Source organism: Macaca mulatta, chromosome 10 (assembly GCF_049350105.2).
Source record: "Macaca mulatta isolate MMU2019108-1 chromosome 10, T2T-MMU8v2.0, whole genome shotgun sequence".
In the NCBI taxonomy this organism is placed as follows: Eukaryota; Metazoa; Chordata; class Mammalia; order Primates; family Cercopithecidae; genus Macaca; species Macaca mulatta.
This window is the reverse complement of record NC_133415.1, coordinates 101,363,613-101,390,026: the sequence shown is the minus strand read 5'-3', so window position 1 is coordinate 101,390,026 and position 26,414 is coordinate 101,363,613. Positions and strand designations below refer to the sequence as shown.

Sequence of the window (26,414 nt, the reverse complement as noted above, 5' to 3'; positions counted from 1 at the left end):
GACATAGGGAGTACTCAAAAGATACTGGGTGGAAACATGATTTGGTCTGACCCTTTCTTCTTCTTCAGGCTTTGGGGGAAACCCTTCTCCTTGTGAATCCAACTCGAATTCCATTCTGTGTCTATATATGTCGTCTTGCACCAGGAACCCTAGGCTAGGCATGGCGACTCTGGGCAGGCGCAGCTTGTGATGTGAGCGGAAGAAGCTGGATTCTCTGAGCCTTGTGCCTCTGTTTCCACATTTGTCAAAAACAAAGAAACACAAAAATGGGTCTAACAGAAGGCTTTTCCTTCAAAGGCCTTTCTGGCTCTGGGGTCTTTGATGTGAAGTTAAGGGGGTCCGGGAGCTGCAGCCTGTGTCTGGGGCCCTGAAGCAGGTGGGACAAAGCCAGGAAGTGGGGCACTGCAGACTCTGTCCTCAGTGCCCTAGTGCTTGTGCTGGTTCCTTGAGAGCGCTCCAGGCACTAATGATCCCTCTGCGGGTTTCTCCGGGGTCAGCTGGGGTTTCAGCTCTGTGGGCAGCAGCTGGAGTGAAACTCGAGTGCCGTTCTGAGTAGCATGATAAAATTTTGCACCATGCAGCTCTGTCCCGCTCCATTCACTTGGGAAGTGAATCATCCCTTTGTTCAGTGAATTCATGCTGCGTGCGCCACCTGCCCGTTGGTCACTTGGCAGCTATCCCAGTTACCAGATATCAGATAGTTTCAGTATCATAGTGCCTGTGTCCAAGTTACCCTTATTTTACTTAATAAGGGCTCCAAACACAAGTGTAGTGATGCCAGCCATTTGGATATGCCAAAGTGAAGCCATAAAGGGCTTCCTTTAAATGAAAAGGTGAAAGTTTTTAAATGAATAAAAGAAATAAAAATGGTATGCTGAGGTTGCTAAGATCTTCGGTAAAAAATGAATCTTCTATCCGTGATATTGAGAAGGAAAAAGAAACTCATGCTAGTTTTGCCGCTGCACCTCACACTGCAAAAGATATGGACACAGGGCACAAGTGCTTAGTTAAGAAGGAAAAAAACCATTAAATTTGTGGATAGGAGACATGACCAGAAACGTGTTCAGTCACGTTCTGTATTAGCTGTGGTTTCAGGGTCCACTGGGAGTCCTGGAATGTATCCCTCCATGGATAAGGGCTGATGACTGTCTGTGCCAATCATGTTTCTCCACCCAACACCCGGGGGAAGCCAGTTAAAATCCCACCTGACCCCAGGGCCTTTGCACTTGCTGTGCTCTGTGCCAGATGTCTTTGTGGCTTCCTCCCTCAGCTACCTCAGCTGTCTCTTCAAATGTCACCTTCTCAGTAAGGCCCTCCCTGGCTGCTCCATTTGAAATTGCAGCCTCTTAACGATTCCTGCCCGTTCTCTGTCCTCCTTGCCAACACCCAACACTATCTGACATGACACATATTTTGCGTGTCCTCATTTATCTTACTTCACTAGAATGTCTGTTTCAGGAGCATTGTGTGGCCTTCGTTCATGGGGCTGTATCCCACCACTGAAGCAATGTCTGGCATACTAGTAGGTGCTTGAATACATTTATTTGAAAAAATGCTTCCCCTCTGTTTTAAAGTACAATGGATTGATGGAAAATTCAAGGTATAGGAAGGCCAACAGGTCAGGAAAGGACTGCCACTCAAAAGGGGGTTTGTTACAGGTCCCGACAGGAGGGGACACACCACATCATGGGGACCACCCAGGGAAGCGCTGGGATTGGCAGAGGCAGAAGGAGAGGGAGTGAATATGGGAAAGAGCCTTGATTGTGGCTTTGGAGGGAAGAATAAGGAAGGCGAGGTAAGCAGGTTTTGGAATTGGCTAGTTTGAATAATTTCAGGGGGCCCTGGGGCATAGGAACTGCCCCTAGCTATCTGGCACCTGGCCCTGGGGTGACTAGGGAATGGAATAGGAGGGTCCAATAGAGGAGGGGTTGGAGCATCGGCTCTGGGTTGGTTGGTTTGTATTTGAAAAGCATGCTTTATCAGGAACCGGCTAACCCTCAGATAGGCAGGCCAGGGTCAGCATGGTCCCAGATATCAAAGTGTCAGAATACAGAAAATAAAATACCTGGTTAGTGAACCCTCCTCCTGGTTATAGCCTTTCTCCTGGATAAGGAAGGTAACTCCTTCTCCCTTATCCACCTTATATATTTGACTGTAGGATGGAGCATGTGACCCAGGCTAAGCCAATCAGCACATTCCATTCCTGTAGCCAGCGATTGGCCCAGAGACAAACGTGACCCAGGTCTGGCTGAAAGAGAGAGGAACTCAGGCTCAGCTAAGGATGGGTTAGTTAGAGAGTGGGCTGGAGGCTAAATCAAGTGTGATCATCCTAGTTTCCTTTGTCAATGATTGGTATATGGGTGGATGTATTAAATATTACTAGGGCCAGATGAAGCATAGCCATGCCTAGTTACATTCAGATTTCAGACAAACAATGAATAATTGTTTAGCATAAGCTTGTCTCAATTTAAATTTAGAACATTTATTTGCTGAATATGGCAACCATATATATAACCCACCCTGGGCAAAAAGACAAAGGGATGTCTACTGTGGGAGTGGAGGGACTGGGTTCCATGAAAGACTTTGATCCCTGCTTAAGAGAGAGACAGCAAAGTGTCCTCCCATTTCTTCCTACCCTGTGGGTGGATGTGATGTCTGGAACTCTGCAGCCATCTTGAGACCATGAGCCGTTAATGTTGAAGACATGATGAGGATGGTGGAACACAAGGACAGAAAGATTCTGGCTCCTAATTCCACCATGGTGCTGCCAAACCAGCCTGGAAAACGCCTTCTTCTGGACTTCTTGTTCTGTGCAGTAAGGAAAAGTCTCTATTGCTTAAGTCAGTGGTTCTTGCCTTCGCTGCACACTAGAAGCACTTGGGGAGATTTAAAATTGGCCAATTCCCAGACCACACCCACACCAACTAAATTGGAATTCTGGAGGATTCCAATTAAATTGGAAGCTCCCTATTAGTTGCAATGTACACCCCTCTGCTACTCAAAGCATAGTGCCTGGACCAGAAGCGTGGGCTTTACTTGGGAGCTTATTATAGGCGTCATTCCATACCTAATGGATTAGAAGCTGCTGTTTAACAAGGAACCCAGGTGAGTTGTATGCACATGAAAGTTTGAGAAGCACTGACTAAGCAACTGTTCATTTACTCTACTCCTTGCAGCTGAACAAATCCTGATTCACATTCAAATAGTCAGCACTCCAAGGCACTAAGAATCCCAGCCCATCAAGGGTTCCCTTTTTCAGAAAGAGCCAGCTGATCTGCATTCTCCTGGGAAAAAGGGTTCCCTTTTTCAGAAAGAGCCAGCTGATCTGCGTGGTGTCTCCTGGCTACTGTCCATCTCTACAGCAGGTCACACACAATTCTTTGGATGATCTGATTTTCACCAGAGCGTGAATCTCCTCTGGACTTCTGTGTGTGAACAGTTTTCTCAAACTTTTAGCCAAAAAGCTTCTCTCTTCCAGCCACTGGGGTGGGTCAAGTCACTCCTGGGCCCTGAATGGGAGCCAGTGAGAAAGGCTGTTGGCAACTTTCTTCCCCTAACACACTTGGCTTCCACTTGGTCAGACGCTTCTTGGGTAGTGGTTATGGTCTCCAGGGATGGACCTGTCCATCAACCCACACGAGAAAGCTGCCCAAAACGACCCTGCAGTTGGGAAAGAGATTATCTAAGTCTCCAGCAGGGCCTAGGTGTACAAAACGGGGGGCTAGGTTTCTCATAAGATGAAGCCACGGGTCAGAGGCCAGGACCACTGGGCAACGCAGACTCAAAGTCATAAGATATGGGTTTCAAAATCATAAGCGAGCTTGAAGAACTCAAGAGGAAGTGGTCTCTGGGTGGAGAGAATTCCCTGCTTCTGAGGGATATGATGTCTAAGAACTGGTAGTCTCTATCATTGGACAGGATGGGCTGAGAATATTCCCCATTCAGCCTAAATCAGGAGACTAGAACCATCCCTGTGATGCTGGTCTCAACACTTCAGTTCACCAATTCTAGACCAGTGGAGAGAAAAATCACCCCTGAATCAAAGGGGAATGAGCTCCAAATGCCAGTAGTGTTCTCTGTGTGATTGTATTGCCTTTGCAAATACATTAACCAGGTGTTCAAGATCATTGCATGGGAACCATATTCTAGGCAACAGACACCCGCAGGTTCGTGTGGATGCACACTCATGCACGCACACCCGGTAGCACGTTGTCATCCTCCAACCCGGTGTTTTATAGTCAACTCATCATTCAACTGATAAGTTTGGAAAGGTAACATGTTATTAATGCTTCAGGAGAAGTAATATATTTTAAAAAAACTCCAAAAACAAAAAACCAAACCAGCAAGTATCACCAAAGCCTGAACCTCATATCCACCTCCTAAGCCATGGCGTGTATTTAAACTTGGCCTAGGGAAGGAAGGACCTTCATGAACAAATGTCCTATGTGCCACCAACCTAGCCCACCACCATTAATTACTCTTTGAGTTGCTTATGAGGACACTAAAGCACACGTCTTGTGGGCTGCCTTGAGTTTTCTCTCCTCCACGATGCTGCACAAGCAACAGGCCAGGGGTCTTCAGTCGGTCCTCTCCACCCCCTTTCTATATTTAATGAATGACTTTTTTTGGATATGGAGTCTCATTCTGTTGCCCAGGCTGGAGTGCAGTGGCACGATCTCAGCTCATTGTAACCTCTGCCTCCCGGCAGCTGGGATTACAGGTGCACGCCACAGTGCCCTGCTAATTTTCGTAGTTTTAGTAGAGACAGGGTTTCACCATGTTGGCCAGGCTGGTCTTGAACTTCTGATCTTAAGTGATCTGCCCACCTTGGCCTCTCAAGTTCTGAGATTACAGGCATGAGTCACTGTGCCCAGCCATTAATGACTTTAAGTTAATTAGAACCCTCCGGTGACTGTGTAACAGGAGGTGGAGATGCAGTAAGAAATCCCCTTCACAATTCACTACAAGGTGAACAAATCCGGGCGTGTCCTCTAGGGAAAGTCTGTCTAACCTGCTCTCTGTCTTCCCTGAGAACCTGCTTTAGAGCAGCCTCCTCTTCTCTTCCCCAGTGACAGGGAGCCTGGTGGGAAAGAGGGGCAACAAGAGGGGCAAGAGGACAGTGTCCCAACACGCACAGATGAGCAAATACCCAGATTCAAACATAAACCTAAGTTTATGGGAAAATTAATGCTCAAATACGTAAAGGGTCTTGCCCAAGGTCACGAGGCTGGCAAGTGGGGTTTGAACCAGGCGGAACTGTATCTTGCTGTGGAACTCATACCCTTTCCACCGTACCAGTGCTTTTTTTTGAGACGGAGTTTTGCTCTTGTTGCCCAGGCTGGAGTGCAGTGGCATGATCTCGGCTCACTGCAACCTCCAGCTCCCAGGTTCAAGCGATTCTCCTGCCTCAGCCTCTAGAGTAGCTGGAATTACAGGTGTGCACCACCACACCCAGTTAATTTTTTTATATTTAGAGATGGACTTTCACCATGTTGGCAAGGCTGGTGTTGAACTCCTAACCTCAGGTGATCCACCCACCTCGGCCTCCTAAAGTGCTGGAATTACAGGCATGAGCCACCATGGCCAGCTGCACCAGTGATTTTCTAATTGGACCCTTAGAGTCCAAGAAGGTGCCATCAGGGTCTAGGGGCTGGGGCAGGGAGGCCCAGGGGTAGGACCTGCCTTTTAGCTGCTTTTTATGTTGAGTCCTAGATAAGATGTGTAAGAGTGTGTCCGTGTGTGTGTGTGTGTGTGTGTTGCCAAATAAAATACAGGATTCTTGGTTAAATCTGAATTTTTGATAATCAAGAAATTAATTTTTTAGTATAACCATGTCCTATGTGATATTTGGTGCATAGTTATATGAAAAATTATTCTTTGCTTTTCTGAAATACATTTTTTTGTGTGCTGAATCTGGTGAACCCGGTTGTGTGTAGGTTTAGAGGAAAAATAGTTTTGGAAGCCACTGTGCCACCACGCATTACCTTCCCTCAGGCCTTGTGTTTTTGAGGCCTCTCTTCCCCACACTGGGCCCTGCCTATAATTTTCTACTCTATCCCTTTCCCGCCATCAAGGAAACACTGTGAAGGGGATGTGGCAAATTGTACTTAGCATAGCAGAGGGGGCTGTGGCTGGGCTGGTGGTATCGCTTGTGTACTTGCGTTTTCTTTCCATTGTCACTGTTCAAAGGCCGAATGTGGTGATGTCTGCATTTTGCCCCTTCTCCTTTAGGGGAGAGGGGAGAGACCTTGTTTGTGACTGTGTGTGTGTGTATGCATGTGTGTATTTGCCTGTGCCTCTGTAAGTGTGTGCATGTCTGTGTGTGTGTGTGCGTGTGTGTGTGTGTTCATTGTAGGCAGGTGCTGTAGGTCGGGTGTTTTGAGCTGGACTTAACTCACCAGCTCAGACACCCATGAGCTCAGAGGGTCTGCAAAGCTCCTTCAGCCATGTTTCTTCCCCATAATTCCCAGCAAACTCCCTAGTCCTCTGGGTTCAAGGCCTCAGCCTGTTTTCCAGGTCCTTCCAGGCAGGTGGGGACTGCTAGCCACATTCTGGAGCTGGGTGTCTACCTGGGAGACTTAGGGGCCTCAGGGTCTCAGATGTCCCTGGCCTGGGAGGTCGCTCAGCTGTGACTCAACCAGGCCTGGGTGAGGCTCAGCAGAATCCTCGGGGCCCCCACGGCCTCCCGCTGCTCCAGCCCCTGCCGCCTCCACCCACAGTGTCTGGGACAGCCTTTCTCCTCCCATGTCTCTCGCCCCCCATGACATCTTTCACTGGTATCGTCCTGGATGGACAATTGGGACTTTCAGACTCTTCATGCCACCCTGACTCTCCCCCAACCCCCTCGAGGGGATCTTTCTTTTGATGTGTGTAAGGCATGCTATTCCTTCTACTGCTTTCTTGGCAGCATTTTGTGAAGAATGCCTGACTTATGTTTAATGACAGATGGAGAGAGAGAGAGAGAGAAAATTGCTGTTGCTCTGTGTGTCCTTCCATTGAGAGGCCGAAATACAATCCGAACAGTTTGTCCGAGCATGCTCTGGCTGAGTTTGGGTTGGAGCTTGGAGCAGATGGGATTTTATGAGGGTTGTAAAAGTCAAGCTTTTAATGTATCTCAACCAAATCAATGTGCAAAGGAGAAATGTTAAAAGTAGGGAAAATGACTGGGGTCTGAAGCACAAGGACACTAAACTGGGGCACAGGTGGCTTTAATAGCTCACGAAATTTGGCTGAAACTCTTCCACAAGAGCAGAAGAGGCTGCAGAGTCACCCTCGTGGGGTGGGGATAAACGTCTCAGCTCCTGAGTGGGGACAGTTGTGCACGGGGCTTTATAACAAAATTCTAGCATCATCCATATAAATATACTCTTGTGGTTAATTCTGCCTGAGTTTTCATTTAAACCCAGGCCGTCTCATTGGTAGAATGCAATTACATTAGAGAAAAACTGTTTCTATGTCTTGAGATATTATGATTATGAAAAATAGCAACATAAACAACTATTAAGTGAGAAGAAATTTAATTATATTTTATGCCGCCTCTCTGGACTGGCACGCCGCTATAGATATGATTCACATCAACAAAGCACGGCTAATTTTTGCAGTACAGTACACGTTTTCTCCCTTAATTACAAATAATTGTGTAGTGTAGTTTATACTTATGCCCGAGGCCTCAAAGTGCACGTTCAGGAATAAAGGGTTAGTTTGGGGGTGGATTCTAAACAGGTGTAACTGTGGTCTCCTGGGGGCTGCGTGCCTTTAACCTTGGAAAGCAATGAGGTTTAATCAGAATTCCTACCAGTGAAAGACAGCAGGGCTGCCTCCAATTAGGAGGACAGTTTGCAGAGAGCTGTGACAATTTGTCTAGCTGCTTAACCATCCACCCATAGTTCTTTTTTGGATAAGCAGGGAAGGAAGATTAAACACGTGGATTTCACTGTGTGATGAAACCGAGGCACATAAGCCTTGTTTAAGTAGCATTAATACACATGTTAGTGAATATTAAAATATTAAAATAAGGCGTCTCCAGGCAGCACAGCTTCAGATCTCTGTGGAAAAGTTAGAGTTCATGGATCTTTGGTGGACAAAAGTTCTTTAAAGGGGAAAAACAGGATCCATTTGACCATAAACACAATTCAATTTAGGGCTCTCTCTAAGACAGCACACCGGGTTTGGCAATCCCCATCCAGAAAAACCACTTATGAACTGATATATTATGTTAGTGATTTAATAAAAGAGCAGTACAGCCCCAAGGCCAATGTTCTAACTAACCTGGGCTCTGCCTCCACCGGCTGGCCCCTCCTTCCTCCTTAGCTGACCTCCCTGGGCCTCAGTTTCCTCATCTTAAGAATGAGGTTACTATCAAGGACACTGCAGGCCGTCAAGTGGATTAAGATTAATGAAGGTAAAATGCATACTCGGTGACTAGTTTAGGGCGGTGCACAATGAGATTCATGGAATCAGAAACGTGCTGTCATATGGGGCCTTGGGATATTCTTCCATTGCCTGCAAAACTGGACTGTGAAAATCCAGGGCAGTGGGTCCTCATGAATCCAATTTCCACCATCAACCCTCTAAAGGGTTCCCCTGTGGATAAAACAATTTTTATAGCCTGTTTGCAGCTGCAGTCACTGAGATTCATAAAGAATCATAAGCTGGGCTCTAGGAGTTATCAGCTGGTGTTGTCTGTTTAGATTATTAGTGAATTAAGGGCTTTTTTCTTTGACTTCTACAGGGACCATACTCCAGTGGGCCATTAACAGACACTATTTGGGACTGATGGCCACAGGGTCTCTGTCTCAGCAGCAAGGACCGCCCCCAACAAATAGGCATTGTTCTTGGGTTACTCGCAGGCTGAGTTCTGACCCTGCAGTGTCACTGCAGAGCAGGCAGCTGGCCTTCCCTGGAGGAAGGGCGGGGAAAGGGAAGATATCTGAGCTGCTTTGCAGGGCATCTGCTGCCGTCATGGAGCCCAGGAAGCAAAGGGCTGCTTTGTGTTTTGGAGGCTACCTGCTTGGGCTCCAGGAAGGTGTTTTGACCAAGGTGACCGGAGCGTGTAGCAGCCTTGGACATCTTTGGTGAGATCCTCATTTTTTCATTCAGTCTTTAACAAATGTGCGTTAGGTTGTTAAGCCCTGGACCACAGCAAACATTGGGGTATAGAGTCTGACCCTGTTCTAGGGTTGCCAGATCAAACACAGGACACCCTGTTAAATGTGAATTTCAAATAAACAAGGAGTAGTATTTTAGTGTAAATACAAGTACAGGTCGGGCACAGTGGCTCATGCCTGTAATCCTAGCACTTTGGGAAGCAGAGGTGGGCAGATTGCCTGAGCTCAGGAGTTTGAGACCAGCCTGGGCAACACGGTGAAACCCCATCTGTACTAAAATACAAAAAATTAGCCGGGCATGGTGGCGGGCACCTGTAATCCTGGCTACTCGGAAGGCTGAGGCAGGAGAATCACTGGCACCCAGGAGGTGGAATTTGCAGTGAGCTGAGATCGTGCCACTGCACTCCAGCCTGGACGACAGAGGAAGACTCTGTCTCCCCCCCAAAAAAAAAAAAAAAAGTACGCTTCTTGGTAAACCCCTATCCTGCTCCCAGGGGATTAGATCAGAGTTTCTTAAGCTCAGCACTATTGACATTTGCAATCGTGTCATTCTTCATTGTGGGGCTGTCGTGTGCATTGTAGAATGATTGACTGTCCCTGGCCCTCTCTCTACCCTTAGATGCCAGTAGAAACATCCCCCGCGATATGACACCAAATATGTCTCCAGATATTGCGACATGTTCCTATGACATAAAATCACCCCTGACTGAGAACTGGGTTAAGCCTAATAGGCTACCCCAAGTAAGCTTACAAAGAGTTTGTGGCTGCAACTAGTGGTTGCTTACCCAGTATCTAGTCTCTCTTGTTAATAGAATTCTGCTTTTTTTTGGGAACACATGATGAACTTTCAGAAACTCTTGCTGAGATTCACACTGCCAAGGAATGGCTCTTGCCACTCCCCTAAGGAAGTGTCTCCCAAAACTTGGGGAACAAGAGGGCTTAGATGAGAAGGAACCAAAATGGTCAGAGTGCCGTCCACAAGTCTGGTGGCTCTGATCAGGCAGGTGTTGCAATCTTGCAGAAAGGAGCTTTCTTTGTGACTTGTCCAGTCTGTGTCCATCATGTCCTGTTGTCAGAATGGTTGACTCAGAGAAGCAATTTGGAGGAAGTGGATTAATCTCTCAGGACCTGGGAACCTGGAATAGAGCTCAGAGCAGAATGTTATACTCTCCCCTCAGGCAGGAACCTGTCCCTCAATGGGGAGGAATCAACACTGCTCTGAGTGAACCAGTGCAGTACCAGAGTTAGCCTATGATCGATTCTGGCCAATGAGATGTAAAAGGAAGTGTCCTGGGCTTTGCAGGAATAATTGTTCTCTTCATTAAATCTAGAAGTCCTGAGCATCTGGAGGCCCCTGACTCCTGTGCCCTTTATCCTGCTTTAGACACTGTCACGTGAGGTGCTGAGGCTTGGAGTTATAGCGGTCATGTAGTGATTGTGGGCAGAGACTACCAACCTGAAGGCTGAGCAAAAGGAGGGAGAGTCTGAGTGGCTGAACCAGCCCCAAGACCTCTTGTTAAGTCAGCAGGAAATGTCCTCAGAGTATTGTTACTTACAGTCAGAGCCCCACAAGGATCCAGGTTTATGTGGTCAGTAATAATGTGAGTTCAGCCGTGTTAGATTTTTGTGGCCGCTGTAACTAATTGCTACAAACTTAGTGGCTTAAAAGAACACATATTCACACTCTTGTAGCTCTAGAGGTCAGAAGTCAGAAATGAGTCTTATGGGGCTCACATTGAGGTGTCAGCAGTGGTTCCTCCTAGATCTCCGTGGAGAATGTGCTCCTCATCTCTTCCAGTTTCCGGGGGCTGCCTTCCTTGGCTTCCTTGCTCCAATCTCTGCTTCTCTCATCATATCATCTTCTCCTCTAACAGAGACTCGTTGTGATTACATTGAACCCACCTGGATTGTCCTGAATCCGGGATAATCTCCCCAGCTCAAGATGCTTAATTTAATCACCTCTGCAGAGCCCCCTTCTAGCATGTAAGGTAAGATCTTGGCAAGTTCCGGGGATTAGGATGTGGACATCTTTGGGGGGTCATTACTGAGCCCTCCACAATGACGATTGACACGTTCCAGGGATTAGGATGTGGACACCTTTGGAGGGTCATTACTGAGCCCACCACATGACAATACTATGCTGCTAGGCTACTGAGGCTGTCAATCTTGTTCGATCTCTTTCCTGCTCTATGCCTTTGTTTCCTGATCCGTAATTAAAGATTCTCTTCCTTCCTTTACCATCTCCAGGCAGGTGGTCTTTATAGCTCATGTCTCTCTGAGTTCCAGACCCCTGTACCTACCTGGCTTCCTGGAATCTCCACCGGGATGTTTCAAAGGCACCCAAAACTAAGCGCATCTCAGAATGAAGCCAGGATCTCCCATCCCGGTCCTTTGCCTGCTCCCCTCCTAGGCTTGTCTTCTCAGACAATGGCACCTTCACCTGTCTGCTTGCTAATCCCCACCATGCACTCCATTATCCAGGCCTGTGGATTTCACCTGCCATGTATCTCCCAGATCTGGTCCCTCCATCTGCACTACCACCACCCTTGTCTAAGCTGCCATCATCTCCTGTCTGAGTCTTTGCAATGACCTCCTGATCAGCTTCACATGTCCTTGCTGACGTTGCTCAAGTTCCTTCTCTACAGCAGCAGCCAGAGTGATCGTCTCTAATTGCAAATCTGATCAACTCTATTCCTGTTCTTGATATGAAAATATATAATGAACAGCAGCCTGCCCCTCCCAGTAGAAATCTCTAGGCAGCCCCTTCCTGAGCTGACTCCACTCCTGGTTGTCACAGTCAAGACACCTCCAGGATTTTTCTGGACTGAATGTCACAGGTCTGAGGTTGGTAATAGGGCGTGGCATAGGGAGAAAAGCTGGGGAGACCCCTCAGCCAGTTTGGGAAAAAATGTTCTTTTTGGGGACAGTGAGATTCTGACCAATTTCCTAATCCCACTGTCTGTAAAAGATGTGCTTTTCTAGACTTTACAAGGTGGATTTGAAAGTTCTGATGTCAGGTAAAAGCAGTGGATCAGACCAAGAACCTCCCAGAGGAGGGAGGTCACGCAGGGCTCTTGGCTCCCCATATCTTATGAGAGGTGGTGCAGTCCATAGCATGTGTTACCGCCCATGGTGCCAGGTAAGTTAGTTTGGGCTCCCCAGAAGCAGACTCTGAGATAAGAAATTTTAAAAAATTGAGGTGAAATTCACATAACATAAAATTAACCTTTTAAAAAAAAATTTTTTTTGAGACGGAATCTTGCTCTTCTGCCCAGGCTGGAGTGCAGTGGTGCCATCTCAGCTCACTGCAACCTCCGCCTCCTGGGTTCAAGCCATTCTCCTGTCTCAGCTTGCCGAGTAGCTGAGATTACAGGCACGCACCACCACACCTGGTTAATTTTTGTATTTTTAGTAGAGATGGGGTTTTGCTCGTTGGCCAGGCTGGTCTTGAACTCCTGACCTCAAGTGATCTGCCCACCTCGGCTTCCCAAAGTGCTGGGATTACAGGCGTGAGCCACCGTGCCTGGCCTAAAATTAACCATTTAAAGTGAACAAAATGGCATTTAGTACATTCACAATGTTGTACAACCACCTCTATCTAGTGTCAAAATATTTTGTATCACCTATAACCATTAAACCCAAACCCATTGCTCCCATTTCCCATCCTCGAGCCCCTGAGCTGCATTCTGTCTCTATGAATTGACCTATTCTGAACCTTTTGTATGAATGGGATCATGTGAGCTTTTATGTGTGGCTCCTTTCAAGCACTTAACATCATGTTTTCAAAGTTCATCCGTGTTGCAGCCTGGATCAGAACCCCATTCATTTTTAGGGCCAAATAACATTTCATCCCGTGGATAGATCATAGTTTGGTTCTCCATTCATCTGCTGATGGACGCCTGGGCTGTTTCTACTTTTTGGCTATTGTGAGTCATGCTGCTGTGAACACGTGTATACATGTGTTTGGGTCCCTGAGATAAGGATTTGAGTGCAAATGATTCTTTTACCAGAAGTTGGGAAAGAGGGGAAATGAGACAGGAAGCAAAGAACCAAGAGGGTGCGAGAGGGTGTGTTACTAAGTGGGCTACTGCAGAGGGCTGTGGGAGCTTCATCCTACGGAGAAGGGCTGCGGAGAGCACGAGCCACAGGGCAGAGTGGCCCCACCTGCAGGTCGGGAGGCCTGGGTTATTTATGCTCCAACTCTCAGGACTCATTGGGTGGAAGTTGGTGGTGGTGATAGTGGTGGAGTTTTTTATTCCCTGTGATTTCCAGCTTGCCATGTGCGTGTGTGTGTGCATGTGTGTGCTGGAAGAATGGCCACCTTGTGTTCTGGAAGAAGCTCTCAAGCAAGAGATGCAGACATCAGCAGGCATGAGGGGGCCTGAGCCCAGTGAAGTGTTTGAGGATGTGGGTAGGGCAGGTCTTCCACGATTAAGGATGACACAGAACATCACTCCAGCAATCACACAGACACTCAGTGTGTAACGTGGAGACACATCGTGAGGAAGCTGGCCCTTCAAAACCCTCCTTTCTTTCAACTCTCCTTCCTTAAGGGAAGTCTCAAGTTCACGCGCTATGTCTTTAACATTTCTCTGAAACGTGGTCTTTCTTTTTAACCGGCCTCTGGCTCAGGGCCTTCAGAGGAAAATAGCGCCTAGCAGGAATTTATAACATTACTTTATTTTCCAGTTTATATTCCAATTGAGTAGGTAAGAGTTACCGTGGCCGGGCGCGGTGGCTCAAGCCTGTAATCCCAGCACTTTGGGAGGCCGAGACGGGCGGATCACGAGGTCAGGAGATCGAGACCATCCTGGCTAACACAATGAAACCCCGTCTCTACTAAAAATACAAAAAGAAATTAGCCGGGCGAGGTGGCGGGCGCCTGTAGTCCCAGCTACTCGGGAGGCTGAGGCAGGAGAATGGCGTAAACCCGGGAGGCGGAGCTTGCAGTGAGCCGAGATAGCGCCACTGCACTCCAGCCTGGGCAACAGAGCGAGACTCCGTCTCAAAAAAAAAAAAAAAGAGTTACCGTTAAAATAAGTATATATATAATTATAAATAATAACTTGATCTTTAAAGTGTTTAATGCCGTCACAGGCTGCACTCTGTGATCAGGTGGCAGGCGATGCCTAAATCAAGGGGACAGAGTCCATGCTCTGCTGGGGCGTCAGCGAATCCTGGCAGTGCGGGAACTGGGTATTCGGGCAGGGATGGGGGCTTGGAGGAGGCCCAGTGTGGAGCTTCCAACGTTGGATTCAGAGCCTTAGGTTTAGAGCTTTGGTTTGCACTCACCCCAGGGGCTTTATGTGTGTGTCTGCGTGAGTGTGTATGTGTGTGAGTGTTTGTTTCTGACTATGTCTGTTCATGTGTGAGGGTGTGTAACTGTGTATACATGTGAATGAGTGTGTGAGTATATGAGTGTGAGTCTGTACATGTGTGAATGTGCGTGATGTGTGGGAGCCTGTGTGTATGATTGTGTGTGTGAGTGTGTATGTGTGTGTGTGAGCCTATGTGTGTGTGGCAGACAGGGTGTCTGGAGGAGGTAGGCGGTGGGATATGGGAGTAGAGAGAGTAAGGTGACCTCTGAGAAGAAATGACATCCAAGCGGCCCCACGAGCCTGAAACGTGGCCCGGGGGTTACCATGGATGGGAGGGAAGCAGGAGGGTCGGGACGACTCATGCTCTGGTCCTTGTCACTAAAAGCATCACTTACATCAGACATTGGCCTAAGCACTATGTGTGTGTTCTCTATATTTTTATTTAACAAATACTTGTATTGTGCTTGCTGTGTGGAGGCACTGCTCTAGTTGTTTTCCAAAACAAAACAAGAAGCATTGAAAGAAACATTGAAAGCAATGAAACATTACCATCGTTCTCACAACTGCCTTGTGCCAGAGGTGCTGCCATTATCTCCATCTGCAAAGGGGTCGGGGGAGCCTCAGAGCCTGCGGGCAGAGGGGCAGGTGGGGTGGAACTGGCATCTGCCTCCAGGGTTGGGCTCCTCCCATTGGTGATGCCTGGGTTTCATTAGGCTCGTAAAAGCCACAGGTCAATTACACTTATTACCAGTTCTATAGATGGAGAAACTGAGGCACATGGGGTGAGCAATTTGCTCAGCTTGGAAGTGGCAGAACCAGGACCTAGCCCAGGCCACGGCTCAGGGCCCACTCTGTAACCATCTTGCTGGGACCCCACAATGATGCGCTCTTTGAAGAAAGGTGAGTCACTGACTTTGGCTGTGCCTCCGCTTCTTTGTTTGCCAAGTGGGGCTCTGCTGCCCCTGCCTCTGCCCTGCTGACTTGCAAGAAGGGTGAGAGAATGGAATTGGGTAAAGGCTCCCAGAATCTTCCATCAAGAAAGTGCTCTGGGGTGGGAGAAAGCTGGTCTTGCTGGCTCTGCCTGCAACGCCCTCAGTGGCCAGTCATGTCCCACGTTGGCCTGCAGGTTCCTCACTGGAGTGGGGGTGGCCCAAGATGAGCCCTCAGACTCACCATGTCCACACCCTAATTGTCCAGCTCTGTTCTGATGGACAGGAGAGCTGCCTGCGGTGGTTGTCCAGGAACTGGGTTGCTGGAGACGGGCAGATCCGATGATCTGAGGCTCGTTCTAGGAGAGCGTGTTCACCAAGGCCAAGCTTGGTGACTAGCTTGTGGAATGGTTCCCATGGTCAGAAAATTGCAAAAAGATCCTCTGTGCTGAGAAGAAAAACACAAATGCAACCTTAACTCTTATCCTGAAGGGACACTGGACAAGGAGTTCAGCCCCTGGGTTCAGATACCCGGGCCAGGCAGCTTCTGTCTGTCTCCCTGAGTTCCCCATGGAGGCAGCACTTTCAGAAGAGTGCACCGTTCGTTCATTTGCCTGCTCTTTACAGAGCAGCTCCTATGTGCCAGGCACGCTCTAGGCACCAGCGATGCAGCTGTGGATGAAACAGACCAAGGCCCAGTCTTCCGGGAGGTGATGTTCCAGGGGGGCTCGGGGGCAGTGAACGATAGGCACAGCCCACCCCACCACAGATACAGTCACATAGACGTACATGTGCATGCATACACATATGCCACACACAAACATGCACATACATATATGAGTATGTGTGTTATTCTAGGTAGTAATAGATGCCATATAAAACAAGCCATCAAGCAGGGCTTTTCAATCAAGTGTCTGGGGCCTACTTTAGATCATGGGGTCATGGAAATCCTCTCTGAAGTATGCCATTTGAGCACAGGCTTGGAGGAATGAAAGGAGTCTCTCAGGTGCATATCTGGGGGAAGCACGCTCCAGATGGAGGGAACAGCCGGTGCAGAAGCCCTGTGGTAGGAGTGTGCCTGGCATGTTCTAGAATGAACAAGAATGCCTGTGTGGCCACTGTAGTGGAGTGAGCAAGGGGGAGGATGGTCTGAGTTATGTGGTGATCATGTCATGATCCTGGGGTGACCAATCCTCCTGGTTTGCCTGGACTGAGGTTTGCCAGGATACAGGAGTTTGAGCGATACAACTGGGATAGACTCCAGAAAGCTGGGACAAGTCGTTCACTGTATACAATATGGAATTTTGGATTGTGTTTGGCTGAGATGGCACATGACCAGGGGTTTTGGACAGAGGATTTGGTAGCGAGTGCCTCTGGCTGTGTGTGAAGAATGAACTGCATGGAGAATAGGAGTGGAGTTGGGGAGATGAGAGAGGAGGCACTGCCACAGTCCAGTGAAAGGCGATGGATGCCTGGGCCCCAGTATTAGTGGTGGAGGTGAAAGGGGTGGCTAGACCATGGGAAGGGCTGAGTTGCCATTTACTATTGAGGTAGGAGACAGGACTCAATTCCAGAGGCAGGGCTGAGACACCAGATCAAATTGGGGACTAGCTGAAAAAGGTCAAGGGCAGAAATAGCTTTCTATCAGACACACCCACTGGTGTGCCATGTCAACTTACCATTGCCATGATCACACTGGGAGTTACTGCCTCTTTCCATGGCAATGACTCGATCCAAAAGTTACTACCCCTTCCCCCAAAATTTCTACGTAAACTGCCCCTTAATCTGCATGCAATTAAAATTGGGTATCGATGTGACTGCAAAACTGCCCTGAGCTGCTACTCTCTGCCTGTGGGGCAGCCCTGCTCTGCGGAGGCAGTCACAGAGCTGTAAAACTTCAGCTGTAACACTGCTGCTTCAGTGAAGCTGTTTTCTTCTACCTCTGGCTTGCCCTTGAATTCTTTCCTGGGCAAAGCCAAGAACCCTCCCAGGCTAAGCTCCACTTTGGGGCTTGCCTGGCCTATATCATTGTGATAAGTAAGACTGTGGGAGGTGTAGGCTTTGGGGGAGATGAGATTTCAGAAATGTGTAGGGATGTGCCATGGAGATTGGGGGTTCCTGCTCTTGGTTTCCACGGCCTCCGTAAGATCAGGTCTACTCTGATCTTACAGCATGACCAGCAGTCCCCTTCCTGAAATCCTATTCTAAGGTCACCCAAGGGAGTCTGTATTTCCTCTTTGCAAGGCCCAGCCTGAGTTGTATCCTGGAGGTCAAGGTTTATTTGTGATAAGGATGGGTGGCCCTCACGGTTCATGGGGGGATGAATTGTGGAAAATCTCACTGGTGGCCCCGAGTCCCATTTTGGACCTATTTTGAAGATTTATCTTGGCAACCACCTGTCCAGATGTGCTTACTGGAATTTCTACATCTGTTCAAGAGAGTGTGAACTTTAAAGAGGGACATCATTTCCTGGAAGAAAGTTACTGAGTCTTCAAATGCCGTTGACTGGGGAAAAAGAGGGATAGGGCGTTTATGGACATGCAGTTTATTACAACAAAACATCTTAACATTCGTCTCTACTAACATAAAAATACTTCCATGCAGTAAGAAAGAGCAGTTGAAGTAACAGTAATGTGTTTCTTTACATAAATCTAAAGTGGAGATACCTGGCTTCTAAATTATTCATTCATTTGTGCCAATACATCCACAAAGCCCCTATTAAGTATAAGGCCCTGGGCTCAGGAGGAGAGAAATGACTTAGATCTTACTCTCCATGGGCCCATGGCTCATGGGGGCGATGCACACAGACATAAATGGCGCACAGGATACAGCGGGTTAGTCTGGTGAGAAAAGACCCTGAGGTTCCGAGAAGGGGGTGATTGCTGGTTACTGGGGGCTTCAGAGAAGAATTTTTGGAAAAGATGCTGTGTCAATTAGCTTGCTTTTTGCCTGCAAGTAACTGAAACCTCTAATGACTCTGACTAACATGGTAAGGGAACTTGTTATCTCCCAGTTCAAAGACCAGCCAGAAGCTGGACCTCCGGGAAGGTTGATTCAGCAGCTCTACAGTGTCCGCAGACATCCAAGGTTAATTGGCCTCTGCTTTGCCGCTCACTTTATTGGCTTTGCTCTGAGGTTGGTTCACCTCATCACAAGACCGCTGCTACCAGCATCTGAGGCCACGTGGCACCACGTGTGAGTCCACTGGGTAAAGACAGGAGAAAAACTCCCTCAAAGCATGCAGTACAAGTCCTTTCCTTTAGTATATTTGGCCTGTTTTGGCATACCTGCCCCCAGCCCTGGACAAATGCCAATCAGCAGGGGCATATACCATACACGAACAGGCTCAGACTGAACAGAATCACCCTGGAGTGGAGGATCCTAGGCCACAGGGGTTGCATGGAAACAGGTGAACCCCTTGACAACACTGAAGTTACCTTAGGAAAGGAGAATGCGAGCTTGTCTGCCCTTTTTGCCCTACAAGGATGTAGCAAGAAGGCGCCATAAGTGAGCCAGGAAGCAGCCCACACCAGGCATTGAATCTGCTGGTGCCTCGTTCTTGGGCTTCCCAGCCTTTAGAGCAATGGAACACAACTTTTTGTTGTTGAAGTCACCTGGTCAATAATACTTTGTTATAGCAGCCCAAACTGATTAAGACTCTGTCTTCGTTCATTTATGCTGCTATAAAGGAATACCTGAAGCTGGGTAATTCATAAAGAAAAGAGGTTTGTTTGGTTCATGGTTCTACAGGCTGTACAGGAAGCATGGTGCCAGTGTCTGCTTCTGGTGAAGCCTCGGGCTGCTTCCACTCATGGCATGGGAAGGGAGGTGGTGTATGCAGATCACGTGGTGAGAGAGGAAGCAAGAGAGAGAGGAGAGAGGTGCCAGGCTTTTTTAGCTAATCAGTTCTCACAGGACCTCATAGAGCAAGAACTCATTACCATGGGGAAGGTACCAAGCCCTTCATGAGGGAGCTGCCCCCATGACCCAAACACCTCCCTTTAGGCCCCAATTCCAACTTTGGGATCCCATTTCAACATGGGATTTGGAGGGGTCCAATATCCAAACTCTATCACACACCCTCCCAGGAATCGCCTTTCCGCCGTCCCTCTCTGTTGGAGTGGTGGCCAGGGGCTCGTGTGGATGTTTGCACGCTCTCTTTGAAGCTGTGGGACTGCAGCCACAATTCTGAGAGCTCTGGAAAAGTCTGTTCACTGTCCTGTTACGCTGGATTCCCTGTCTCAGAAGAGGACTATTTCCTGGAAAGAGGCACCTGGAGCAATAGTGGTATCTGGGGCTGTCACTGAGGCCCCTCTTCCATCAAGGAGTGCCGTCAGTGGTCAGTGGTGTGGACCTGGTGCTGGCCGGGGGTCCTGGAAGTGGCTCTGCTGTCCTGCAGCCATGGGCCTAGGAAGCATTGATTCTGCCCAGCCTGGCTCTGTTCATCTGTGAGCTGGATCCCAATAGCGTTGTCGAGTTCAGTGAGGATTAAGCAAGTTCACGCACCCGGAGAGCTCAGAACTGCAGTGCCTGGTCTGCAGTAAGCTCTGTGTTGTGTCAGCCCATCGTTGTCTGCTGGTGCCGTCAGGGTCACAGATGAGTCGGGTCAATAGGCAGCCTGGAATCAAGGCTTTGGGCTTAGGAAGTGATTTCTGTAGGAGCGCTTTGCGATTTAGCTTGTAATGGGCAGCTTTGCTTCTAATCGCTCTTGAGAGAAACCATAAAATATTGGTTATCCCTAAACTGAGAGCAGAAAGGACTATGGGGAGGAACGGTGGCCCTGGCTCCCCCTGATGCACCCACTCTGACAGATGCAGACAGATGGAGGACGTTCCAAAGTCGAGGCTCAGGGCTGCTGCCTTTTCTCCTTCTGCTGCTTAATTTAAAAGAATTTATCCCAGAGTCTTCGTTACTACAGATTCCCTGACACTCTGCTGTGGGCTAATTTTTGGAGAAAGCATCATGTTTTTTGAGTGCTTTTCTCCTCTGGGTATCCTCTTTTATCTTGAAGCCAGGAAGAAACATATGCTCTTGCTCATTTTTAAGCCTTTCCGTTTTCCCTTCATTTTCTGGCTAAACGTCTGGATTTGTGTTTATCTTTCTCTTTCGGGCAGGGCAGGTGCTTAAGTTCTGCGGGTCGTGAAGCCGGCTGTAAACACAGGTGACGTTAGTATTAACCCCCACGCTGCCGAGGGGGCGCTGCTCCTGCCCGCGGTCCCGGGCCACTTTGATTCATCACGTGCCCCACAAATGTCACTGAGCACCCACTGGGTCCTGGGCACTGGGGATGCAGCGGTGGCCAGCACTGCCAGCATCCCTGTCCTCTTGGGACTTACATTCCAGGAAGGGAGAGTGACCCGACAGATGGGAGGGGGTAGCTGATGTTGGACTGGGGTGTCGGGAGGGCTTTTGAGGCGGTGCCGCTTGATCTATCTGTGTAACGAGGAGGAGCCAGTTGAGGGTGGGCATATTCAGGGACCGTCACTCTTGATAGAAGGACCTGAGGTGGGACAAGCTGAGGTGGGGAGTAGGACACTGTGGTGAGGCTGGAGTGACCAAGGTCTAGTGTGAGGGGAGCCTGGGCAGAGATGGGAGCTGAGAGGAAGCAGGACCTGATCAGTCTGTCCCGTGATGGGGGCACTGGAGGGTTGCGGTCAGAGAGGTGCCTGGGGCTGATTCAGCATGAGAAGGATTCCTCTAACTGCTGTGTGGGGAAGGGGATGCTCGTGAGCAGGAGGGGAGGCCAGGGCAAGGCTGGGCAGCCATCCAGGGTCAGCAGATGCTGGAAGGGGGAAGGAGAAGCACGAGTTCTGTAGAGCATAGAGTGCAACCTGAGGGAAGATGGGCCAGCACCTGCCCTGGGCTCAGGGACATCTGTGGCTACTGATTGTGATAAAGATGGGGGATGACCTCAGAGCTCCCTTCCCAGCCTGCGTTTCTACAGGGAAAGGTCAGATCCAGGGAATGGAATTGATCCCATTTTAAGAGACATATGACACTGTAGGGCCAGGAATGAAAGTCATGAGAATGTTATCAGATGCCATATAATAATATAAAACCAATCAGTAATAATCAGAATTAGTCAATATAACGGCAATAATCAATATAAAACTAATCAGTAATAATCAGTAATAATCAATATAAAGCCAATAATCAATATAAAATTCAATGCAACCATAATGAGGGTGATGATGCCTAACATTTTAAACCCTCGCCTCCCATGGGCAGACAGTGCACTGAGTGCTTTGCTGATATTTTTTGCCTTAACTTGTCCAATAATCCTATGTAACAGGAACTATCATTCTCAATTTACAGATGAGGACACTAAGGCACAGAGAGGTTAAATAACCTGCCCAAGGTCACACAGCTAGTAAGCAGGGGGCTGAGATTTGAACCCAGAGAATCTGCCTCCAGAGGCTGTGTTCTAGAAAGCTCAGGGTTCTAACCTGTTCACATCCGTGGAAAACTGTGAAAACATTCTCACTGTGTTACTGTGAGTAGAATTTCTTCGCATTCCAACATCTGGTTTCTGAAATGACAAAATGCGAATAGCTTCTCCCAGGTGTTTCCTCTCCCCAGACGCCATCTTCCCCTCGGTGACCTCCCACTCTGTACTGCAGACTCCAGTCCCCGGCCCATCAGGAACAGGCAGAGGCACCTGATTTCCCCGCACCTGTGGAGCTGCAGGGGGTGTCTGGGCCTCCAACTCCAGTGGGGAATGATGTTCAACTTCCTGTTGTGCTGGGACCCACCTGCGGGTGAGAATGAGGGGCTTGGAGCCTTGACCCTGGATGGAGACATGTCTCCCCTTTCACAGGAGATCATAAAACTAGAACTGACAGCAAAGATGGTCCTTCCTGAGGGTAGATATTAGGTGAATTCAAGCCAAACATCCCGTGCTGTGGAGACGGATCCCTCCCAGCTGGGCTCGAGCAGCCTTCTGAGGCCATCACCTGACTGGCTCACCAGAGGCAAATGCCAGTGACACAAGAAACTCCACAGCAATTCAGCCGTGAGTGATAAAGATGGAAACACCATTTCCAGGAGCAGGCAAATGAGGATTCATGTCGGGTGAACTTTGCATTTGGTGACTTTCTGCAGCATCCTGCTGTGTGGACTTCGCAGGTTGGGGGTGTGATGTCTACACAGCATGTCTGCCTGCACAGCAGGGTACCCCCTTCTGACCACATAGAATCCAGCAGCAGCCTCAAGACTCAGCTTGCAGGGGAACTGGGCCCTCTTTGAAGCTTTGAGGAATTTGTAACTGGGGGAGCCCTCTTCTGACCCTCCATTTAGGGTGTCATCGATTCTAGTTCAGACCCTTCTAAAGCCTGAGTGCTGGCTGTGACTTTCCTCCTGTGGGCTCATTCACAGGTGATGCCCCAGGGGTCATTGCACATGGGGGCAAAGGCCAGTTTCTCTGGTCTGGGGCATCTCTGCAGGGGTAGGAGGAGCCGGTCTGAGTGGGTGCAGGGGCCTCTGGCACCATGGCCCATTCTTAGCACTGGTGGACTCTGGCCTCCCTGGGAAGGGGGTGTTGTCCTTTGCACAGGATCATGGGAGTAGGCAGAGGAAACCTTGTATTTGGAAGTTCAGGAGTGGGTGGAGGGGTGAGCCTGGATGGTGAGTAGCAGGGGCAGTCCCACCTGGCCGGCCGCCTGCTCCTCTGCCCTCCTTTCTTTGCTTCCCAAGTAGAACCTGGATGTTAAAAATGGCATTTCCCAAAATCTCGCGCATCTTAGGTCTATGTGTGAATTTGGCTCTGCCAACTGGATCCTCTTATCTAGATCTGGGAGGTAGAAGTGAGGCGAGGCTTCCCCTGCTGTCTGGCTTGCTTAGACCCTGTGGTCATGTCCCCGGAGTGAGGGGGATATCAGGGCTGAGGGTGCTGGTTTGAACCTTCGAAGGGCACAAGAGATAAACCCAGCAGCAGATGTGGCCAGGTGGGAAAGCTGACACCTCCTGGACCTGGAAGGCTGAACTGGAGACCCAGGGACAAGGATGGGAGGGTCCCATGGGAGTCCCCAACTCTTGTCATCCTTTCCTTGTTCATTTGTGATATGGTTTGGCTATGTCCTTACCCAAATCTTATCTTGAATAGTAACTCCCACAATTCCCCTGTGTTGTGGGAGGAACCTGGTGGGAGGTGGCTGAATTATGGGGCAGGTCTTTCCTGCACTGTTCCTGTGAGAGTGAATGGGTTTCATGAACTCCGATGGTTTTAAAAATGGAAGTTTCCCTGCACAAGCTCTCTCTTTTGCTTGCTGCCATCCACGTAAGATGTGACTTGCTCCTCCTTGCCCTCCACCATGATCATGAGGCCTCCCCAGCCACGTGGAACTGTAAGTCCATGAAACCCTTTTTCTGGTTCAGGTTACCCAATCTCGGGTATGTCTTTATCAGCAGCACGAAAACGGACATATACAATTTGTTCTTGGGAAAGGAACATCAGCCTCTCCCTCCCTAATTAGAATTCGAGCTCCAAGAGGGAGGGGTTTTTCTTTACTGTGTGTCTCTAGTGCCTGGGTCAGTTCCTGACTCCGTATATGTTGAAATATTTTAATAAATGAGGGCAGCTACCTTATCTATCACTTTAACCCAGAACTTAGCAGAGTGCCTGGTGCATAGTAGGACTCAATAAATATTTGTAGAATAAATGAATGAATGAATGACATCTCAATCCTTCCCCATACCTGCCTCCTCTACTCTCTTCAGGACCTTCTCCTCCCCATCTTATTTCAGCATCCTTGTTTTCGGGCTTTCTTGGGTGGATTGGGGGCCCCATTGCACTCCCTCAGTGCCTGTTTTAAGTCTCCCTCTTGCCATTATGATGAATGTCTATCAGCCCTGGAAGCTGAGGCTGCCTCCACTGTGAGGCTGAGCCTGGAACATGCTTCCTCCCACAGTTAGCTCTGCTCTGCTGTGCCCCTGGGGTTGCAGCACTTCCTCTGACTGGCACTTCACATTGGTCACACTCCTGGAAACAAGTTCCCAGACAGACAGACACGCTGTCCCCAAGAGTCTAGGATTCAGTTATCTGCTTGTACCCATGCTAAAAACAGCATTGTTTCCCCCAACTCGACCGCAGCTGCAGAGACTAGAATAAGACAGCATATTTTTAGCAGGTAACAGACTGTACATGGAGGCTATAATTAGCATTTCATTCAAACGTGGGAGTTTCCCATCCAATGCAAGAGTGACTGACCATGAGGTCCTCTCACCGCAGCCTCTGTCTCAGATGTCTGGTGTGGGAAGGAGCCAGCAGCACCGAGGGAGACCCTGGGGTTCCCTGGTCACCCAGGAAGGAGGTGGGGCCTTTGGATATTGCTACCTTCACTGCTTATGCCTTTCCCCTCTGGCCTGTCCAGAGCCTTGGTCCTGCCCAGACCCCAGTGCTGTCCTCCTATGAGGATGACCTGGCCAGGTCGTGTGATTAAGGTGCCCTGTCAGGTTGGTGTGGGGCTTGCGGGTCCTCTGTCCTACACTCAAGGCTGCCCATGGGGGACAGGGACAGGGTGGGGGTTACCCAGCTGTGGCAGAGACTGCTGGATGACCTCAGTATCCCTCCTGGTAGCAGGGAGCCCAGCTGCCCGGAATAAAGACTACATGTCCCAGTCCTCCTTGTGACAAAAACATGGCCAATGGGGTGTGAGCATTATCTCTTCTTCTCTTTTCTTTGGCTGGGAGAGAACAGAGGTGGGCAACCCAGGCATGGCAGGGTGTAAGGTGGAAGTACCCTCAGTGTCTTTATCTGTACAATGGGTGAGATGGAGCAGGGACCCCTTTTAGAGGTCTGCCAGGCTCCCCCCCAACCCCCACCCACATAAAGATAAAGGAAAAATGTTGAGTCCCTTCAAGGGAGATTCCAAGCACCTAGCTAGCTCTGCAGCCAGCAATTAGGGAAGTAAATGAATAACCTGCTGTATTAGTCCATTCTTGCATTGCTGTATAGAAATGCCTGAGACTGGGCAATTTATAAAGAAAAGAGGTTTAGTTGGCTCATGCTTCCACAGACTGTACAGGAAGCATGGCAGCATCTGCTTCTGGGGAGGCCTTAGGGGCTCACAATCATGGCGGAAGGCAAAGGGGGAGCCAGCACTTCACATGGTTGAGCAGGAGAAAGAGAAGGGGGAGTGGGTGCTACACACTTTTAAACAACCGGATTTCACGAGCACTCACTCACTATCACAAGAGCAGCACCAAGAGGACGCTGCTAACCCATCCAGGAGAAACCGCTCCCATGATCCATTCACCTCCCTCCAGGCCTCACTTCCAACATCAGGGGTTACAATTCCACGTGAGATTTGGACAGGGACACAGATCCAAACCATATCACCTGCTAAGCGAGAAGGTAATAACTTAAAAGCCGCCCAAGTAAGCCAGAGTCACAAGATGTTAGGTACCTGTATTAGTCAGGGTTCCCTAGAGGGACAGAACCAATAGGATCGATGTATATATGAAAGGGAGTTTATTAAGGAGTATTGACTCACACGATCACAAGGTGAAGTCCCACAATATGTTGTCTGCAAGCTGAGGAGCAAGGAAGCTAGTCCAAGTCCCAAAACCTCAAAAGCAGGGAAGCTGACATTGCAGCCTTCAGTCTGTGGCTGAAGGCCCCAGAGCCCTTGGCAAACTGCTGGTGTAAGTCCAAGAGTGCAAAGAAAGCTGAAGAACTTGGAGTCCGATGTTTGAGTGCAGGAAGCATCCAGCAGAAAGATGAAGGCTGGAAGACTCATCAAGACTAGTCCGTCCATGTTCTTCTGCCTGCTTATATTCTAGCTGCACTGGCAGCTGATTAGATGGTGTCCAGCCAGATTGAGGGTGGGTCTGCCTCTCCCAGTCCACGGACTCAAATGTTAATCTCCTTTGGCAACACCCTCACAGACACACCCAGAAACAATACTTTGTATCCTTTAATCCAATCAAGTTGACACTCAATATTAACCATCCCAGTTCCCTATAGAAAGTAAAAGAGAACATCTTGACCTATGTCCTTGAGTGAGTTGTTTTTCAGGAACTAGGACCCCACTAGGTGGAAAACCTGACTGTTCTCATGTAGA

General features: G+C 48.9%; 1 long non-coding RNA gene across 1 annotated transcript; it reads left to right on the top strand.

Annotated features, from left to right (window-relative positions):
• The first annotated feature begins 8,922 nt into the window (after nt 1-8,922).
• LOC144332187 (uncharacterized) lies at nt 8,923-12,192 on the top strand. The gene is made up of 2 exons (XR_013400019.1): nt 8,923-9,074; nt 10,982-12,192. It is a non-coding gene; the product is annotated as an uncharacterized LOC144332187 (long non-coding RNA).
• Nucleotides 12,193-26,414: the final 14,222 nt, after the last annotated feature.